Raw genomic sequence first — 21,109 nt, 5'->3', positions numbered from 1 at the left:
GTTTGAATACATTTTGGAAAAAGGGTTAACAGCGCTGGAGACCAGGACGACGAAGAACACAGGACAAGCGCTGTAGGCTTTGCCACTCCGCAGCCGGCTTCGCCACTGCTGGCTTCGCCCCTCCCTAGTTCTAATGTTAGGGGAGATCGCCGGGGCGTTTTTTAAGCCACAAGACAACGCATGCACATATGGCACGACCGAGAAGTGTTTTTTCTAGACTTCGCTTCTCTGCACTACAAAAGAACCAGATTTCGCTCACTTTTGTACTGTGCCAAAGCCAAGAAGTTGCACATGCTGGCTGTAACCAGCCGACGTCAGCCTTAGTATCTGTTCTGAAAAGCTGTTGGCATGCAAATGTACACGCGACTTGCAAAATGCAGCATAACGACCATACAGTTATGACAGTCATTACAATTTGGGAACGCCCAGAATCGAAATTAAGCCACGGATTCCAGGACCTACCGCTATACTGTTACCCTGCAGTGTTCACGTACCCTTTCACAAAGGATTTCCTGCGGAATCCTTGGTGGAGGGAGACGGAACCTGAAGGGATACTCAAGAGCTTGAGGGGCACTTACGTGAATCAACGCGAAAAGGCGCCTATGGATTTTCCTTTTGTGGTTAATGTACCTTTTGGGCATTGCGCAAGTAGAATATTCCATTCCACAACTGCATGGTTTAGAGCATGTCTTAAATAAATGGACGAAGGTAGGCAGCTTCTCATGAGCCAACAGTGCCGTTGGGCTCCTTACCTCCTCTTTAGCACCTGGGCTGAACTTCTTTTGCACATAGAGAAATCCCGCGATGACTGACAAGGCTGAGTTCACAAAATTGACGCAGGCTCTCCATCTTGGTGGTTGCGCAGGAATGCCAAATTGTACTTTTTGTAGCTCGAAAGATGCATTTCGAATACTTCTTGAAACCAGACCTCCATAGCTTAGAACTTTCTTCAGTGCTGCATAATTGTAAAGCGTTGTTCTGCAAAACACACAACAAAAAATAGTAGAAGAAGGCCTCAAAAAAGTAAAGCACTTTCACAAGAAATCTTGTGACCCTCTGCAGGACATTACCACATTTTTGAAAAGCTTATGTATTTCTAGTATAGTGTAGTCCAACGGAAGTCACTCCGCATCGCTCTAAATTCCTGTCTCTTTTTAGAGCTATTTTGGAACATTTTTAATCAAAAAGTATGAGTTATTGAAGCTCATCTTATTTTTTGCCAATATGTTGTTAGATTTTCTTCGCCAAATTTATTTCAGCCTTCTTGTTTCAGAGAAAATTTTTCTTGCAATATCAGCTTTCAAGGTTCTTTTGTACTTATTATAACCAAAACTTCGCTCACAAGTTTATCTTGCTCTTATATAATTTATGAACGGAATATAGACTGGCACGACACAGGTCACTCTGCTCCGGAAAAAGATTTCTCTAGGTAACCTTTCACTTACATGTCCGACTGGTTCAGAAATCGAATAAGATTTGGGTAATAAGGTATTCCATACATTTCTACTTCTTCAGAGACATTCAGCGTCATGTTAACTAAAGCAAACTGTTGATTTATTAGTTCCAACAAAGGAAACTGAAAGAGATCCAGCAGTTGGTGTTAGAACAACGGTACATATTCATTCGTCTTCTCATAAAAGTCAGTTTAAATGTAGAGAATCTTTTAAACTTCTTCTTGTCTTCATCTCACTTGGCGATTTTCGTCCCGCTTACAAATTATGATACATTTAAATGCAAAGGTCTAAGTCAAGACTCCTTTACTTACTAGAAGATTCTTCATCTGGAAAATGTGTATTAGGATTTGAAAGTATATTTCATTGGAAATATAACTGACTCAACAATAAAACCATCAAGCAGATAATACAGGCCCCATGCAATAAATTATAATTGAGAATATATGTACCCAGAACACAATTTCTCCTACAGTCATCACAAAGATGCTGAGTAGATGCAATATTTGCAGGATATGTGTGTAGTAGGATGAGAAAAACAAACACTGATTGATAAAACAATACTCGCGCAATAACGAGCGTAAAACATACGGGGATCATACAAATAGCTGATGAACCACTCTTACGAAACATGAAAAAAATATCTGGAACTGTTTAAATGCATTAACGGAAAATGGTATAGTAGGTGAAAACGTCTTAACCCAGCTGACCATGTGAGAATGTCAACAGGTCTACACCTGTGCGTTGCCACTAAAAAGATATTTAGCTCAGATGAAATACTTGGTTTATGAAAAAGATAAGAAATGGGTGGCATTTCTTTTCTTCGTGTATCTCGAAAAACATTTTGCAAGGTTTTCTGCAGTAATTATTGACATCAGTGAATTCGCGATTCATCAATAGTAACTTGTTTTTTATCCGGCCTAGCATGCAGGTGAGCTAGCCCTTGGGAGTTCGTTATGCTTGATAGAAATGATACTGAAGGCAATACGTATTTATTTAGTCTTTAATTAATTTGCATTCTAGTGAGGTTATCATAACCTCGAGAAACAGGAGACACGTTCACGAAGATTTTCGGTGTTTCCCAGAAAAGCCTCATTTGTTTTTATTTCAATTTAAATGTGGGCTTGCTAGGAATGCTAAAAATTGTAGTCTTTCAAACTCTAAGATGAAGTAAAATCGACTTAAGAACTTGAGAATAAAGTTGCCTTTTCGCTTGCCTAACTTCATTACTTCTTTCGACGCAGAATATCTTATAATACATTCACACCTTTGTAAATCTGGTTTTTTTAAAGAGCACGCCATACTTCTTTTTCAGCCGTTTTTGTTCGATTAGCAATACTTCCTTAATCTCATCTCCCCTACGTCGACCTCTTGAATGTTTATCGCCTTCCGCCTTGCGAGAACTTCGTTTGTTTTCGGTGCCTGGTCCCGCAAGTATATGGTTTAATGATTTGGTGAACGGTGCTGGGAGAGGCACCCGCCGGTGCAGTACTGGACTTTGCCTACTTCGAATTAAGCCTGGTTTCGTGTATGCAGACTCAGGGCTAGAGCACCTCCGATAAAGATGGCAGGGCAGCATAAGCCAGACGCAAACTTAAAGTCGCCCTCACCAGGTTTTATTGCTGTGTGCCAAAATAAATCCTTACTCGCGCTTCTGTTATCTGCCTGTTCCTCCTTTGTGAGCAATCTGAAATGAACCAGAAACGATGGAACATTTCGCTCTCCCTTGTGAACGGTCTTCCTCCACACGACGGAGGTCTTAGAAACCAGATACCACCAGCTGAACATCCCACCGTCTACTCAATATTTTATCGTTAAGAAGTTAGCGCTGCCAATCTCCCAAGGTGAACCTTGCCATGCATAGCAATCATTCTAGAATCAGGTTGTCTGCAGTGCTAGCTCTTATTTGGCCATGACGGATTCTGCTTTCAAACGTACGCCCGGTTTCCCCACGGCTTCATCTCTAACACATTCTCTTACTATCCGTTCTACTTCCTCCAGAACTTTTTTGCCATTGTCTTTTATTTATGTTTTACTTATGTTTCTACTCCCCTCACTTTTATTTTTCTAGGCGTCAACTGTTACGGTATTCAAATATGTCAATGCGTTCCTGTTCACCCAAAGCCAATATATAGTTTCTCGCGGTAAAGTACCCATTTCCTGGCCAATCCCCCTTAGCAGGTAATCTATCTGGTACCCCCCTAACAACTCAGAGGCAAAAGGGGCCCAAATTAGGCATGAGAAAGTCACACACATTTCAAGAGCGTAAATAGAATGCAGCCAGCCAGCAAGGAATAGGAATTTAATCTTTTGCCTATAACAACCACACCAAAAATTGGGAAAAGGAGAGGAGTAAATTTGAAAATATACCCATATTAGTAGCAATAACGTCATACGAGATCTGTCTAAGAACACTAACAATAACCAGGACAAAAAATATATTAGGCTGAGATTTTGTGACGGTAAGGGACTAAGTAAGGTCTTTACAGAAAATTCACAGGCAAGAACTTGTACACAGGGGTAAAGACTTTGATGTAGACAATCCATCGTGATTGCTGTCACTACGGACCAGTGATGAAAAAAAATGTGAAGAGACATCCAATGAATGGCAAAAATACCTTCAGGTTACAAGGGCGCGGCACATTATCACGCGCACGAAGCTTAAAAAATATAAAAAAAACCAGCTTAGGTCTGGAGGATCTTCCCACTTCTGATGCAGTGGTGAGGATCTAATTAAAAATATATTCTATAGGCTGGTTCCTGTCATTATTTTTAGTGCGCCTGTTGCCTTAAAAATGAGGTAAAAATGCTGAACAAACCAAAAAATTATTCTCTAAATAGCATGGTGTTACAAAGTTGTGACAAGAGAAGTACACTCAAACTGGTTTAGAAGAATTTCACACTGCTGACAGATTTTTTTTCGGCAAAGTTACATAACACGCGCTTTCTGACTAGTCTCGACAGAAGGAACGTCGTTTCTATATCTTAGCTTGAGTTTAAATATTATAAAAGCAGGTAATAAAGAAAGTCATTTTTTTGAGCGAATTGTACGGAATGTCACAGTGGAGCAACTACAAAACTGCAGAAAAGATGCCAATTGAGCCGATTAAGGTCATCGGGGCCATCCGGATTACTTGTTTTTGTAGAACTTAAATTCAACATTAAAGAAAGTTGAGCTCTCAAGCTCGCCGTTTCGAAGTATGAGACCAACAATTCTGCAAGAGCATTAGCAAAATCTTTGAAGAGTTCAGTATAGTTTGGAGAAGGTGGACATAGCTATTGTAGCTGTGTACGCTATCGAGAATGCATGCGTGACCAAATTCTGTATGAGGGAGGCATGATTACTCTTGCAAACGTATCTCTGTCGTTGTACTTATCACGAGGTGTGTGGTCGGGATCACGGCAACGAACCATGCCATACCATCTGTACTAAAGCTCTTTAAACTTTATGTTATTTTCAAACAATTGTCAGTATATTGCTTCAATTGCTTCAAGTATATTGCTCCATTGTCAGTACTATGATTTCCGGATGGATATAGAGGCGCCCTACGAAATGCAAAAGAGAAATTCTAGGCAGCTTCACAATGTAGAAGAGGAAAAACCCTCTCACTGCTTTTTTTGTGAATTGACACAATTCTATAAAAAATCTTCGGACATAGCAATGAAACAAAAAGAGAGTAATGCAAGTCGAAACACTGACATCCGCTGATGTATAACATTGTCAAGTTTTAAAAAGGCCGTAACGAATTACCCATACGGCGGCAACATGCACACTTTATGGGATGCAAAAGTTAGGTAAGCTGTTCCGCGTACGAAAATTTACGAAGCACTCTGGCGAATAGAAGAATAAAAATGGATTGTCAGGGTTACAAAAATCTATCGTCAATAACTGCACACGCAGTACCCCAAGACAACGGCCTTTTAGATGACAAAGATATCAGAGACGAAAAAATAAAAAGGCTTTAAAAAACTTTACACTAAAACAAAAACGTAGGGTGCATTCCTGTTAAACAATCAAGGTAGTGTTCAGGGAGTTTTATAAAGAAGTTGCAGAAATTTAAAATCGAGATTGAACCTATTTTTTCCGGGCGCACTGATTTCTCGGTCGCCACATGCGTACACATCAAATATTAAGAAAAGTATACTTCAACGTAGCATGCTCACGCTTTCGCCTACGACACTGAGTTAATGGGCTTGCTACCTATCTCTGATGTAGGACAGCTTTGAATAAATATTTGGAGAAAATTTTCAGAAGTCGCATAGGTAATATGCGTAGGACTGCACTGTCTGGATACGCCGCGGCCCTTTGTAAATGGGATAAGCTCAGCTTATGCCACACCATACCTCACTCCTTAGAAATAATAATGTGTAAGGGATATAGTCGACACTCTCGAGTTGAATGGGTTTTTTTGGCAAGAGCAGAAGCGGCGTGAGAGTAGGTCTAGCCGTCCACACGATTCCCGTTCTCACGTTACGAGCACTTTTTGCCATACCTTTCCGCTCCTACAAGTGTACGCGCTTACTATTGTGTCAAGATTGAACATGATTGCGTCGCACTTTTTAATGGGGTGCAGCGTACCTCAATGAATTGATTGCACTATAGGGACCGGGCAGCTGGACGGGTTGCGCCGCCACTCGGCGCTCCCCTCGTCAGTGGAATGAGCCGGTGTATTTGACTACACAGCCTCCTGTTGTTTTTGTCGTGTTTGATTCGGTGCTTTGAAAGTTTTGGTGGTGTTGGGGGTGGACATATGAGATAAAACGAAGTCTAGACAGATGTGTTGGGTTCTTTTATGCAGTAACGGCTACGCAAACTTGTCGGACGCGTTTAAAGTTGGGTATATTCTACAACGGCATGACCGCTTTTTGCAGCGATCTCCGCTCAGCTTCACTCATTCTAAGTACGAATGAAACTACTATTATTAGTATTCATTTCTTCTTAAATGCTCTAATGGCTACATAAACTTACTTGACGCTCCTAAGTTTGGGAACGGGCTACACTGACATGAGCGCTTTTTGCAGCGCTCTGCGCTTGGCTGCGCGCGTCTGAGTAGGAATAAGACTATTATGAATATTAGTATTCATTTCTACCACTTTTCTTCACTGGCTTCATCTTCACTAGCTTCAATGACTACGGTTTCCACTCCAGTTTTAGGGCTGGGATACCTCGGTACGTGTGCTTTGAAGAGAAAGGCATTTGCGTATTGAATGGATTACCGTGTAGCCGTAGAAATGTTCCGGTAGTTTACACTTTCTTTCTGGAACCGTGAGCTCTGTGCCTTGGGTTTTATTTAGCGACAATGTGACAGCATGGGAGCCTGAATTCAGAAGTGAAACTTCCACGTTTGTGGTGGTCATTTTATGAGCCAAAGTTATTCACCCTCCCAACTGCCCAAGCTACAAACCATCCCTTCTCCGCTTCCCGTTTTACCACCTGCGTGAAATAAATGCTGGCACCCATAGTTTAAAATGTGCTAGGGTTGACGTCAGCCGGTGTTTTAATGCTTAAGTAATATTTACAGCATGCCTAAAAAATCGCGTAATGCCTTGTGAAGACGCCAAAAACGCGCGATTAGTTGCCTAAAATATGGGTCCATCACCCCGAGTCCTCCAGCACAGACACAATTCCAACACGCTGGAAAAAGTTTAGCTTTGGAGACGGGGGCACGAAAGTTCCAAATTAAACAGCAAATCCATCTAGCCCACCGTCTAATGATTACCATGGTTGAACGCAAAGCTTTCTTCGCGCGAAATAGAAGGGGAATTGGTCAAAGACGCTGCGATCAAAAGACCAAACTGCGTGCTGGTCAAATTCGAAGCTCAAGTAGTAAAATTTTAAATCCAGAAGGCAACCAATGAAAGCCGCACGAGAACGTTTTGTGAGAAACCATCATCGTCGTTAGACGGAGACGTGCATGATTTTTCTAGGGTACGTGACAGCTTCTAAAACGACCGCAGCATTCAGTTGTGAAACTAAGTACAGGTTTTCGGCACCATCTTGTCTATCGTCCTTCAGCCACGCAGGAATTGGTTTTTGAAAAACCATTACAATACTAGCCAGCAACCATTGCAATTCTTGTAAAGCAATGCCTCTCCACGACAAGCAATAACGTACTATCATGCGGTATTCATTCTGTACACAATTACCGATTACTGTAGTAATATCATGTCTGCGCAATAAACACGTTTAAGCCGTAGTTAATAAAGTTACGGAAGCGTCGTTCATCACAATTTCTGTTTTGAGGTAAATCTTGGAAGGCACCCCCCAACTTTGTCTTTCGCTTGTGCACGACGCTGTTTCGCCATCAACTGCCAAAAACCAGCGCCACAGCATTCCTGAATCGGTTGCACACACCAGCTTTGTGGAGTATTTAGCTGCAATATTCTCCTCGATACGCAAAACTGCATGGAGGAATAAAAACATTGCTTGAAGGAAAGGACTTTCACTTCCAGCTTGACTTCCAGCTTGGCGCATTGAGCGTCGTCTGTCGTAAATCACACTCATGGAATGCCTCGTAAAGGTCACAACCACGCTCAAGATTTAGCGATCTGAAAAAAGCCCTTGTAGTTATCTACGATTTGAAACCGCACCGCAGAAAAACGACAGAAAGGCATGCACAATAACGCTGCGCTTACCGCCACCGGCATTCCACAGCCGAACGGTTCGCCACGGTTGGCGCTGTTCGCTGAAGTGGCGGTGGTGCCATACAACGGCCGCACGGTCCCTATAGAATATGCTCATTAGTTTCTACAAAGGTAACAAATACAGTAAAGTTGAAACTTATGTGGAAAATGAACCCTAAACCTTAACCTTTGTGCATTAAGATGTCCTTCGGGTCGCGTGTTGAATAGCGTCAGCAGCATTCAGAAAACAACATGTTTAATAGTACCATAGTTCCTTAATTAAGGGACTCTGATAGTACTGAGGCGCAATTACAACTGCCCTTGCGTGTTTGGAGGATAACTTGTGATCTACTCGGTCACGACGTCAGAAGTCTTCTGCAACCGATGTTTCAGGTGCCCATAATCAGACAGGTGCATGTTGCATGGAGAGAAAGCCAGCATACAACCTATCATATGGTCAGGCCCACAGAAACCTCAACCACATCATAGATCATTCTACATCAGGAATAAAGAGCAATGGGGGGCCAGCTTGCTCAGATTTCTGACGACTCAGAGCGACTAGTCGTCGAGCTGGCGCAACATGCCGCTAGGGACCAGGGCCTCATCGCCGCCATTTAACAGGCATGGCCAGTTCACTTCCTCCTTCTCACCACACTGCTTCCACCTTTTCTGGACCAAATAAAGTTCTTTCTATTGCTCTCTTTCGCTGGAGATAACCAATAAAAACAGCTGCGACGCTGTAAGATTTATGGTGCATATATAACTTGTTAAGCGCGCTCACAACCACTGTAATGGTTAAGATTGTATGACTAACAAAGTATCCCGAATTTATGCACAACCTAGATGCTACTTTGGCATTAGTGATGCCTTGCGTGTTACCGTGTCTACTCTAACAAGTTGCAACCCCAACGCCCATAATGAGTCAGTATCTGGCATGCACACTTCACTAATTGTAGTTTTTCTACTGGCTTCCTATTATCGTTTTTTACGGCCTCGAATTAAGTATTCTTATTTATATATTCCCAAGATAAAGGTATAGCTTCTTACTATGATGGTAGCAGCGTATTCGTCGCAACCCACCTGCCCTGAAGCCAAGCGGTTGCTGCAAATGTGGCATGACATCTCATGAGAGGTCGTACACAAGGCTTTGAAAGGTGAGCGATTATTAGCGGTGCCCATTACTGTTATTACAACTGCCTTACGGTGTAAGTCAAATGGGTATATCGGGACCTCATCGAAGTTGCTCTAGATACACTGAAAGTTGGACACAGACGCAAAATAAAAAATTAGGCCAAGTCTAGGGTGAGCCTGAGAAAGTGCGCTTTCAACTATTTAGTAATTTTGAGTTCGCATGTTATGTGTACGAATAAAATTGAAGCATGTTATACCTGGAACAATTGTCTTCACATAACACCAACAACAACGATTATTGTTTATTTATCGACAACGGGAACAAATCTTTCCTTCACGAATTGTTTTTTTCCTGTGAAGTATGCCGATGGCTGTTAAGGTCATCTAGGATAGTTCTCAGGCATTAATATAAAATAGGTACCAAGTGAAAAGCATTTTCTCGACATCTCACTAACTCAAAAAAAATTTTAGGCGGCATGTCTGAAGAAAGACGTGCTTATTTATGGCGTATTTGGATTTAAAACTGCTGGCGCCATTCCCCAAAACTCCCCAGCAATTATATGCAAAGTTGTTATTCAAAACTTAACTGTCCAAAGTGGAATGCGTGTTTGAGAGGTTTGAGTGCCAACCAGCCAAAACGCTTGCCATGAAATTTGGTCAAATTCAGCTTACTAATGTTATGGATGCACAGCTGGCCTAGATACATCTGAATACAGTACACAATGATTATGCTTTGCAGAAGTAGGGTTGCTTACTTTATGAGGCAGCAAGCCACTTTGGATTAAACTGATTTTGCAATCATGAACTCTTCCTACTGACAAAGCTGAAGTTTTCGTTGATTTTCTAGTTTTTTATTAGGTACATAGACGAAGCCTGTATACTTGGAGGATATATAAAACGGAAGAATCTCAAAGTATGCTACTAAGGGCACATATTTTATACACACAATGTGGGCCCTAATTATCCCGTAAAAGTCTTGCTGTTATTGCAGAATATGAAGCGTTTATGACAAGGCGCGTTTGTAATTGCTTTGCGCCAGCCCGGGGTTTCACTTCCGGACCCCGATATGTAGGTGGGGTCAAAACGTGAAGCCTATAAGACCTGTACAATATTAGGATGGTAAATCGCCATCCTCCGAATCCAAGAAATTTGACTCAATACTTAGGTTTAAGCATACGCACACGTAGTATGGGACAGTAGCTTTCAGGAGAACACTGAACATGCTTTCAAAACTGAAGCACAGCCCCACAAATATCTCCTGTTACCCCGTGAAATGAAGGCAGTCGTTAGGGGAAAATGGCTGTCTTCATTCAGAGCCTTTATTTAATTTAAAATGTCCGACCTTAAGTGAATGCTTAATAGGAAAGCAGTTTAATAATTTCAGCGGTGTGGGATTGTCAGACTGTCGTAGCGATGTCACGGTATAAGCCTGGAGGATTACATGAAAGAATTGTTAACTTGCAATTAAAAATACGGCGACCTTTCAATACCCAAATTAGAAAAAAACAATCAATATGCAGTTTACGAGTCCGAGATGGCGCAGTCAAACTCTTTTTACATGTTGCCTGGAAGTCTCTATTATACACGTGATTTTCGTAAGGACGCTACCAATAGAAAAATTTATTTGATCACAGACGAATACAAAGAAATTCAAATTTTTTGCATGGACTTTCATGTAGAAATATTACAGTGTTTATGTTTTGGCTATGATATTGTAAAAAGACATGTGAGCACCGGAGTGGACAAAGCTCCCTAATTACGAAGTATACTGAATTTTTAAAGACAAACAATTGCTCCTATCTCTTTTGCAATCTTCATAACAGCGGTTGCCCAGTAACTTCACAAACAGTCCTCGAGACGTGAGGCTTAAAAATACCATTTTTCATTAAGACGTACCCCAGAAAAATTGGTTTCCAGTGTGCTGATATTAGTGCGGTGATACATCAACAATATGTCTCTCCTTTGCTCGGGCGGTGTTGTTAGCTGAAACGAACAAAAGTATAAGAATGGCGCCGATATAAATATTGTTTCTGATGGCTACAAATACTTTATATGCCCACAAAAAAAAATTATATGCCACCTGCATGGCTGGTTAGAAACTTATTAATTTGTCGGCTTACAGTGCGCAGCACTATAGTGTTAGATGTTTTTGTTTTATTTGTGAACTGCTGTGGAGACACACTTATGTTCCTTGTAATTCACTCCAAACCGGAAAGAAACGAAAGTGTGGAAAGACACAGTGACGCAGTGCTGCAGTAAAAAAGTATCTGAACATTATTACCAGGTTTACTCTTTCAAGAAAGAAGGCACACTTAAGTGGTCCGGGGATTTTAGTCCCCTACCACCTAACCAAACTCTAGAGGTCAATGTAAGATATGCCTACGAGCATTGTATTCAAAGGTGACTTCTCCTTTCTTCCATGATGTGTACACGTAAGTAGAGCAAGGAAGTTTTTGGTAGCGTGAGAGCTCGAGCCCGCGCATTAGGTACATGTCCTGAAGTCACAGTAGCGTGATTCCTGCTTAGAAACACGTCCTAGCAGCCCGTTCCCAAGCCTTTAGGTCAGGTCTAACTAGTGAACATTTACATCCGTTGCAATCGTTCCCGCACATGGTGTAGCCACCAGCCTCCACAGTGTGGGGCACCCATAAATCGTAAGAGAGTAATTCAAAGACTTAGGAACGGCTTTACAAAAGTTTGATTTATTTGCGAACATTTTCAGTCAAGAAGGTTATCTGTAAATGTTCAGGTAGCTGCCTACGCAAACATTTGCGGGAAAAGATGAAAACGCACTCCAAAGAAGCCTAACACCGAGGATAAGGTACGCCCAACTAAATAGGCCCAACATGCCATCTATGAGTGCTTGTTCCGCTGGTGGGCGGTATAGCAACACTGGCGAAGAATATGGTGAGTGGTGTGTGCCTCGATAAACCTCTTAGCGATAGCCTGGAGTCAACGGTGAGGTGCGTAGCACTTATAACTTATGTCAGAGACGGTGTCTGGTGGCTAGGGTGCATTGCCTGACAACTGAAAAGAATATATGGAGCCAGCTTTTGCGCAGATTGTCGCTCTTCGTATGGAAGAAGCGTCTTTGACTTGTACATCACTGCGTGTGCACCACCACGGTTTCGGGATACCTGGGACAAGCCAGGTTACACACAAAACGCTCTGTCAAAATGCCGCAAACGCAGTTACTGGAATGCGCAACCCGTGGTTCAGCGGGGTCCCTGGGGTTTGCGGAAAGTACAATCATCTCACCATCAGTGTCAACAAGAAGACGTTGACCACTTGTATGGTGATTTATGAAAAAAAACAACTGCCGCTGGCAGTGGAATCGGTCATTGCCGCTAACGTTTTCCCCTCGCGTTTCCCGACCAGATGGAAGGAAACCAAAACGTTTTCCCGCGCCACTTAAATGGCGGTGGTCCCAGCTAAAGGGATCAGGCTGTTGCGGTTGCTGGGGCAATGTGCCTTCCTGAATAGGAACGTCTCGAATTGCGGGACGTCGAAATTGGCGAGCTCGAAAATCACGAGTCGGCGACATGTATATTGACGCTGAGGCGACGAGCTCCTGCAAGTTTTGCATGCACTCTCGTAGGCTGGCTACGTCTTCGGGCACCGGTAAGGAAAACGTTGCAGCGTGCGCAACCCCGGTAGTATCTGACGATTGTGATTAGTATGGGCAATGTGGCGTGTTTCGTCATCTCGTCAGTATGCGTAGCCAACGTGTGCGTGGGCAGGTCAGGAGCAATCGTGAGACTTATTTGGATACACGGGAGAAGAGGTTGCAAAAAAAACGTCTCTGGCTGAGGTCAGCTAACCTTGGATATGCAAAAAAATCCCTGGCTTAGTCTGTTTCTGTCTTTCTTTCGCTTGGTGTACGTTTGATGCAGCAGTATTGCGATCCACGGTTCAACGCCCTTGCGCCCCGCACAACACTCACAAAAGGAGGCGCACCTCGGTTTCATTCTCGGGGAATGCGGCGTTGCTCTTCGCCTGGCACAAGAGGAGTTACGTAGCCCGAGATGACCCAGTGGTGCATGCGCGGGACGCGGCTGGGTTGGTAGGCTGCCGATCAGCTGAGCTCCCACAACCGCGTCGGCGGCCGCCATTAGCTGAGCAGTAAAACTGAAAACGAGACCTTCTGCAAAGCGCCGAAAGCAGGCCTGGCGAATCACGTGATGCGGTTCAAGGGGTGTGTCGCAAGGGGTGTATGCGCTCTCAAAAGGTGAAGTTGCGCCTCCGCAGCGAACCCAGTGAGACGAAAGTAGTAAATCTTTGCTTTCAAAGATGTCTGTCAGTAAGATGAAGTCCGTGGAAGATCTGTTACACGGCAGGCTTTGCACTGCGCGAAGGAGCAGCGACGGTTGAGGGTCACAGCGCTTCTCACCTGGAAGGAGCCGCTGGAAACACTGGCGTTTGGAAAGGCTCATAAGGCTCAAGATGGTAGCCTTCAGCGCGTTGGGGGGGGTTCCCCGTTGGCATGGTTGGCGCTAATGTCCTGTACTCCAACCGCGACCTCAATAGGCAATAATTGCTGTAAATGGTTAAAGGGGGTCACTTGCGACATGATGTGGCTCACTCGGATACTAGCCTCGGCTTGGAGAAATCACGTCAAGGTGCTGCGTCCTGACCGTCGGCAAGTGGTAAATAAGGGCGGAGATCACGTGTGCAGGGGCAAACAGCGCAGAATCACGACTGAACTCGAGGGGAGGGTCCGCTCGGGCTCCTAGAATCCGCTGCAACATCCGGGTGACCAATGTCGCGATAGCAGAGGAGAGACGAGACGGATGTCATCCGAAGGCATTCGGCCGTGACCCGAAACTTTGCTCCGCGTTTATTTGTGGCAGGCATTATTCGTTGTTAGCTCGACTCAGAACTATCGCCCTTGCGGATGCTCCGTCGGTGGAAGCACGCGATGCTGCATGCTGTGGCGCCCCCAGAGTTCTTTTTAATCATATTCATTTCCTGCCACTTGTTAGACGTGTAATATTATAAGTAAAATGGTTAGCGATTGTTTGTATTCCGGCGACTGCGAGATTGGCTCTGGGAACTCGATCTCTGGTCATGCCGGGAAATGCTTTGTTAGTGTTCTATGGCGTAATTTGAGGTCTTACCTTGACCGCGTTGCGCCATGTATCCTTTGCTGACAGAGCTTGCGGCAGTGCAGAGCGGGGAAAATTTCTTATTAATAAAAATCACGCGTTCATATGCTATGAAATTGGTTTGCGTAATTCTGATTACCACACTATTTCTCTTTTTGCTCATAATCTAGGACTCTCTCGGTTTATCAGCGGTAGAAGTTCTCCATTAGTCGTGTTTACTTGTGCTGACACAATGTTTGTGGCGGCATCAGTTCCCGTGGGAGACGCGTTTTTGTGTGAATACGTCATTTTCGGGCGTGGCTGCCGATCATGCCACCACCGCCAGGGAGTAAAACATACTTTACTCAATAGGCGCTGATACTCCTTAAGTCACGTATTCCTATTCAGTCCCCGTATTATCTATGCCCTCCTTTCACACAGCTGTTGCCACTGTGCCGTATTCAAGTTTAGGAAAACCATCTGAGCTGGCTGCCTTAGCGGTAAATATTTGTTGGCAGCTAAGAAGTATTTCCGTGTACGTTTGATGTGCACGGCTGATAGTGTATGACTAGCTGCAAGGCAAAAATCACAAGATGATCCTAATATTGTTACCTCGTTAAACGGCAATCGGGCGTGGATAAAACGTGTAATGCATTTTTGTCCTCTAGGTAAAATGGGCTGCCAAATGTTTATGCTCTACAGTTTTATTTTACCCAGATCTGCCGATCCTAATTCTGACACGAACAGCGCTAAAATAACTCCCATACCAACGGGAACTGAACATAGCTTATTGGTAACAACATACCTTCCCACATCTTTACTCAGCGAGTGTGCAAAATGACTTGGACACGTGTTTTGCCAACATATTTCCGTATTCGTCGACAAGAAGAACGTAATGCACTTTCGGCATCATGGATTTTAAGGCGCTGTCAACTATTACGCCGTTCTGTAGGAACAGTTTCTGATTTCGGTTCAATATTAGATAAACTGGTGAAGCCGAAGTATTGTTCTTAGACTTAGCAACGGCAGTACATCGCATGTCACAGTGAAACCTACTTATGAAGTCTCAAGCCACACTATAACACAAACCTTAGCAGACCTGAATAAAACGTTTTGGTCATTACCAACGTCTTCTGTAATCGTGCATATCGCCTCCTCAAGCACTGTATTATAAGAATCAGACAAACTAATAGGCTGGGTTCCTAGGCACTTTTTTGTTTTGATATATTTCTTTTTGCGTTATGCCCATGACGTAAATCAGTGTCGGGGTGACCTAATCATCTTACACTAAAACGGTATATCAATGAAACCGGCTGGCGCAAATGAAGCTCAAAGTAACTAAGTAAAGTTGCTGTACCTCATCTCACATGATTTTAAAAAAACTGTAGACCTGACAATCACAGGAGGAAGGTTTGTGGCTTGCGCATATTGCATTACAGTCAGGTGGTCGTGACAGCAATAGGTTATAAACCCTTACGTTTGAGAATAGTGTCTGATCTCAAAAGAAATCTACGTATTACTGACACTCATAGAGACAACTTTGACACAAGACTACTCTGAAACACTATGAAGGTACCTGTATATCATAAAACTAGTGTCTTTTATTTTGCTATGTAACACCACTACTGGAATACAAATTAATCATAGGATTCGTAATTAGTGCGCAACATATGGAAGATAAGTAACGCGCACACAGAGGATTAAATGATCTTTTTTCCTGTAATAGACGCACATCTCCCACGTGTCTTCTGCAAAGTTTAAATTTAGAAAAGGTTACAGTTAGGCCATACCGTAAGCAAGTAAAAACGTGTTGTGTTTTTGCGCAGTACATATCAAAATAAAACAAGTGTATGCGCCATCCAATATTCTCATTAGGAGACATGGTTACCCACGTGACAAAAGACGGCGTTTGGGCATGTACAAGAACTCAACAAGCTGTTTCCCCGGACAACAGGTGAATAAAGCTTGTTTCGTGCAAACGCAGTTCGATGCACGAATGTTCAACTTTCACGAGCGGTTTCCCAAACCCACCCAATTTGGCTTGAATTCTGCTGACTGAAATAGTGTATAATTCTATGTTCTTGTTCCCTATTGTTCAGTTTTTGTAGTTGTAAATCTCACTTCTTGCAGGGCTGGTGTTGTCCACCGCCTTGCAGTAACTTTATACGCAAAATAAAATAACGAATGCGGCGTAACTTTCCTGGGATGCTTCGCCAAACGTCCAAGTGGACCTTGCTTTCATCTGCTTCAGAACTTCTCCAGCATCCCCCCACCTTCTGACGAGCCCTGTTAATAGCAGCCATTAGAGCTCGTTACGCTTTCTTGTGCTGAGACTCCCCAATAACAGCCCACCTGCCGTCCTGCTCCAACAATGCTCTTTTTTGTTTTTTTACCACCCCCTCCACGTCATGCCAACTTAGCTTTTCTAGACAGCCTACTGTCTCAATCGTCAATAGCGCCCTTCTAACATAAAAAGTTAAGGATTATGCCCTTTATAACGTTTACTTAGAAGCAATAATATCTGCTTATTTTTTATGTAGACCTGGTTTAAGGTGACTCCCCATATTTTTCTACGGCTCTACTTTGTGTTTACGGCGTAGGACTTTCGATTGTTTCGTGGTGTTGATATTCACAGCAATTTAAAATGTTTTTCTGTAAGGCAAATTTTGTACTCAACCTACATTTTTGGGTAATATTACGCATTGTGAATGTTTAGCACGCGCGTTTGAGTCGGTTGTTTTTTCTTGCCTTCTTGCCTAAGTTTTTGTGTGCCTCTTTGTGGATTCTGCATTGGTTCTGTAGACTTGTTATGGTTTAACACCAGTACGTTACTCACACACTTCGTTGTTTATAGGAAAAAACCTAGTAAGAAAATTTAAAATAAAATATACTGTTCTAAAAATTGGTTGCTTCTTACATTGGCCAACCGTCTTTCGAAATCCATAAGCGCGTCAGCGAGTATTGTACAGTTCTGTTCACTTATATTTGGCCGAATAAACTTAATGGCTGCCTTGATAAGGTCTCTGTAGGCTTTCATGACGTTGATGTTGTACTCCGATGCGTTTGGATAAAGGATCTGGTTTCGGCCATTAATTGCAATTTGGTCGATCTGCAAAAAGTCGAAAGAATTGTTAATAAAAAACTTGCCTAAAACGCTCTTATCTAAATTAATAAGAATAAATTAGTAAGCATGTAAAATAAATAATAAAACTGAGGGTATGGATAGCAATTTTCACCAGAAATATAGGCGAACGCTATTTAAAAAAAATGTTAAACGTGGATGCAAGCAGAATCAAAGCTTTTACTAACGTGAAACACAAAAAATACAAAACCTACATAACAAAGGTTCAATAATTGTAAAGTAGCAAGCAAAGCTCCCATACAAACTCAAATATCAATTGAACCTTAATCAACTGTTTTTCCGGTGACATTTTACAAATATATATTTTTCAGGTGTAATACTTTCCCTCAGAAGGCGCCTTTATGAGAAGATATTCAGACTTCAACTTGCAATGTAGACAACAGCGGCTTAGTTTGGGTTATAACCGCAGAGTTGTTATCATAAGTCGTCGTGCTCTTGTGAATAAAAAAGCGGTCAAAATGATACTCCCGTGAGCCTTTTTAGATTGGTTCAATAACATTTTTAAAAACTAAGATTTTCCCTGCAGTACAATGTTTAACCCGTACACACTTACGTACGTCCTACGATTTCGCAGGTTATACATCAGCTGCTAGTTAAGTGGTTAAAAGATAGCGCAAAATCCATTTTCTTTCCCAAGATACACAACATATTGTTTACCAATCTTGAAATTTTCGAAGCCGATTGTTGGAGTGGCGAAGGGGCAATAATTCAAAGTGAAAAGGGTGAAGATAGGAGCACCATTTTTTACGTTTAAAAATCAAATGAGTCTCGCAGCTTACAAAATTTATTTCGGGACAACAGTATCTGGACAAGATTGAACAGAAAATATGGGAGAGGTACTGTATCATCCCCGAAGAAAACAATTTGGATTTACACGGCAGTTGTTTTCTCCGGCATTTAGTGTGTTTGAAATGTGTTCTCGGTCTCTGGTTGATTTTATCATTGAAACATAGTTGCCATCAGTGCGATTTCATTCAAATAGCAAAGCTGTTTCAGGTCTATATTGCGCCATTCTTAAACAGAAAAATCACAAATAAAATACCGAGTGCGTGTTAGCGTGTCTCTCATTAAGAGTGCCCGGCGTCGTACAGCCTTGCTCGTGGCCATGCGTCACACTACAGGCTCGCAAAAAGAGAAGAAAAAACATACCAAGCGCACTTGAGGGTCCGCTTCGTGACGACCACCTGTCATCCCCCAACGCGACCTTCGAGAACAATCTCCAGCGTTCGTGGCGTCACCGTTCGCGTGCTCTTCTCTTCGCTAGTTCACTTGCTCTGGTACTTTATCGGGGGAGCCCATAGCAGGTCATAATACAGATAACAAAAACGCGAAGCAGGTTGCCGCCTGTTTTAGCCGGTTAAACTCAGAGCCACCGCGTGGGTACTGGCCCCACTCTCAAAGACCAAAAAAGACAGGGATGCCCAGAGGAAAGGCCGCTAATCAGAACGCGCGCGGCGCTGCGACACTAGAAGGCAATCGGCGATGACGAGCCGAGGACTGAAAAGCCTGTTGGCTGTAGTGAGCCGTTGAGCAAACAGAATTGCCGAGAAAGCCAATCCGTCTACCAAGTCATGTACACCTTTCATCCCCAGGTTAGTGAGATTTGCAAGCCACTTACAATAGGCCACTCTGATCATCGATGATTGGATGCATCTAGAGATGCAATAACCACTTGATCCCCATAATAGCAGGAAAAAAAAGAATATTGCAGGTGTTCAAGGGGTGGGGGACTCCACGAAGACTAGGGCGGCTGACGATGAAGTTAACGAAGACTGTAGAAGGTTCTCTGCAAATGAAGCACTTGCATATGTTCCTTTGCATTTTTTCTGGTCTTGTACTAATCAGAGCCATGTTTATAGCAGGTAAAGGTTTCTCCGTAACGTATATGACGCACTTCAGGTTTTGCTTAGTGAGGCGAACACTGCTCTGCTGTGAGAGTAGTCTCGCATTGTTGTGCAAGGTGCCTTTGAGTTGTTATATTTATAATGTTGCGTTACCAATGCAATCACCGTTTTTTATAAATGCGCATTTCCAAATGCCGTTTTTTTTTCTATGCTTTGATCGCTGGTAACGGTATCATTTATTGGAGGCCTTAGAAAAACCCTAGGGCTGTACTTTATATATGCGCACGATAACAAAAATCTCTTTACAGTCGAATTCCTGAAGTAGTATTTATTTGGGTTGCTGAAAGTACAATTTTTTGGAAACAGGCTAAAAGATATTTTTAGAAATGTGATATAAATAGACCTTCACTCCAGTCTAAATTAGGTCTCTTCATATGGCCTACATTTCATAGAAAAATAACAGAACGCAGTGACTCACACCAAAGCTCCCAGTTCTCGATACTTATCACTTGAGTCAAGCGAAGAGGAAACTGTTAAAACGTTTGCAACGACAGACCTCTTTGTGTCATGTGGCATTCTAGTCTCTTTCAAGTCGTAAGAGTTTTCATAAGGCACACTGATCGCAGTTTATTCTTGATCATTATCGCATGAAGACGGCTGCTACAAAGAAGCAGAGCAGCCGAAGTCGAGACGCTGATGAGCTTGCACACGTAAGGGAGATACCATGGTGAACCCGCATAGGTTCGCCTGCACAAACAGGAAGACTGCGGTAACACTGTTGTTTGAGTATTCTTAAAAACAAAATATTGGTAGGTTTTGTCCGCGAAGCGTCCTGAAGTTTTAAAACGACTATGTGATGTTTTTTTCAAGGTTATTCCAAGTCACCTTTTCATAACATCTAGCTCCTAATGATATGATCGCATTCTTGTATTTATAAAAGGGAAACTGATGCATTACTCACTCGTAGTAAAAGATCTCCGCAGTTAGGTAACGGGATTTTTCGTGTAACTGCTAAATGTAGAATTTTTGTGTTGGGGAGGGAATTTTTGTATTGGCTTCAGACATAGGAGGTAGTATTTCTGCTGTATGTTCGACGACCATCGAGTACGGATTTTTCAGTTTAGAGTTTTTAAAGATTCTCTGTAAAGCCATTGCTATCATTTTCGTTTACCCAATGTTTAGTTTGCTTGAATATACTTGCTATGTCGCACCCGTCTGCCAACTAAACAAAACGATGCAAACTTTAATATTAGACGGTGCATTCATAATTTAACCGCGTGATTTCGGGAATCCGCAAATGTAAAAAAAAATGGAAACTAAAAATATCGCGACACAATACCTAATTTTGTACTGTTTCTGCAATGTCATTGCTGAAGGCTTAGTTCTTTTAATAATGAAAGAATCAGATAGTATATTTATTGGTGTAAACATATCGAAAGACGTCCAGCTCGCACATTCAAATACCGTGCCTTCACCTGAATACAGCTTCCTCGGTCCCCTTCACCTGCCAAATAACTGGATTGGGAAGCCTTTTCTCGTAGCCACTTATAATGTGCATCATTCATCTAGAACCTTTACCAAGCGTACCTTTTCAATTCCGAGGAAACTGTGGAGAACCGCGCCGCTCGCTTCGTAACTTCCAAATTTATCCCGCACAATAGCATCCGTATAATTTAAGCCTATCTTCAAATTTTGCCACTGAAAGTATGTCACTGCAAGTACCCCCCCAAATTAGATTTTTGCGTTTACTTTTCTTTTCTTTCCTAGACATTCATCTTGATTCTACCTACTCTTTCCTCTTCCTCCCCCTTCAACCCTCCCTGCCCTCAGCTC

The 21,109-nt window shown here is 42.6% G+C and overlaps 1 long non-coding RNA gene across 1 annotated transcript; it reads right to left on the bottom strand.

Annotated features, from left to right (window-relative positions):
* Positions 1 to 1,449: 1,449 nt before the first annotated feature.
* On the bottom strand, positions 1,450 to 17,326 carry LOC144142107 (uncharacterized). The gene is made up of 3 exons (XR_013316839.1): positions 17,208 to 17,326; positions 11,103 to 11,189; positions 1,450 to 1,576 (listed from the first exon to the last, which is right to left on the bottom strand). It is a non-coding gene; the product is annotated as an uncharacterized LOC144142107 (long non-coding RNA).
* Positions 17,327 to 21,109: the final 3,783 nt, after the last annotated feature.

This window comes from Haemaphysalis longicornis, unplaced genomic scaffold (assembly GCF_048455015.1).
Source record: "Haemaphysalis longicornis isolate Haplotype H1 unplaced genomic scaffold, Haemaphysalis longicornis Haplotype H1 scaffold_6, whole genome shotgun sequence".
Classification (NCBI taxonomy): domain Eukaryota; kingdom Metazoa; phylum Arthropoda; class Arachnida; order Ixodida; family Ixodidae; genus Haemaphysalis; species Haemaphysalis longicornis.
This window is presented reverse-complemented; position numbering and strand designations above follow the sequence as displayed.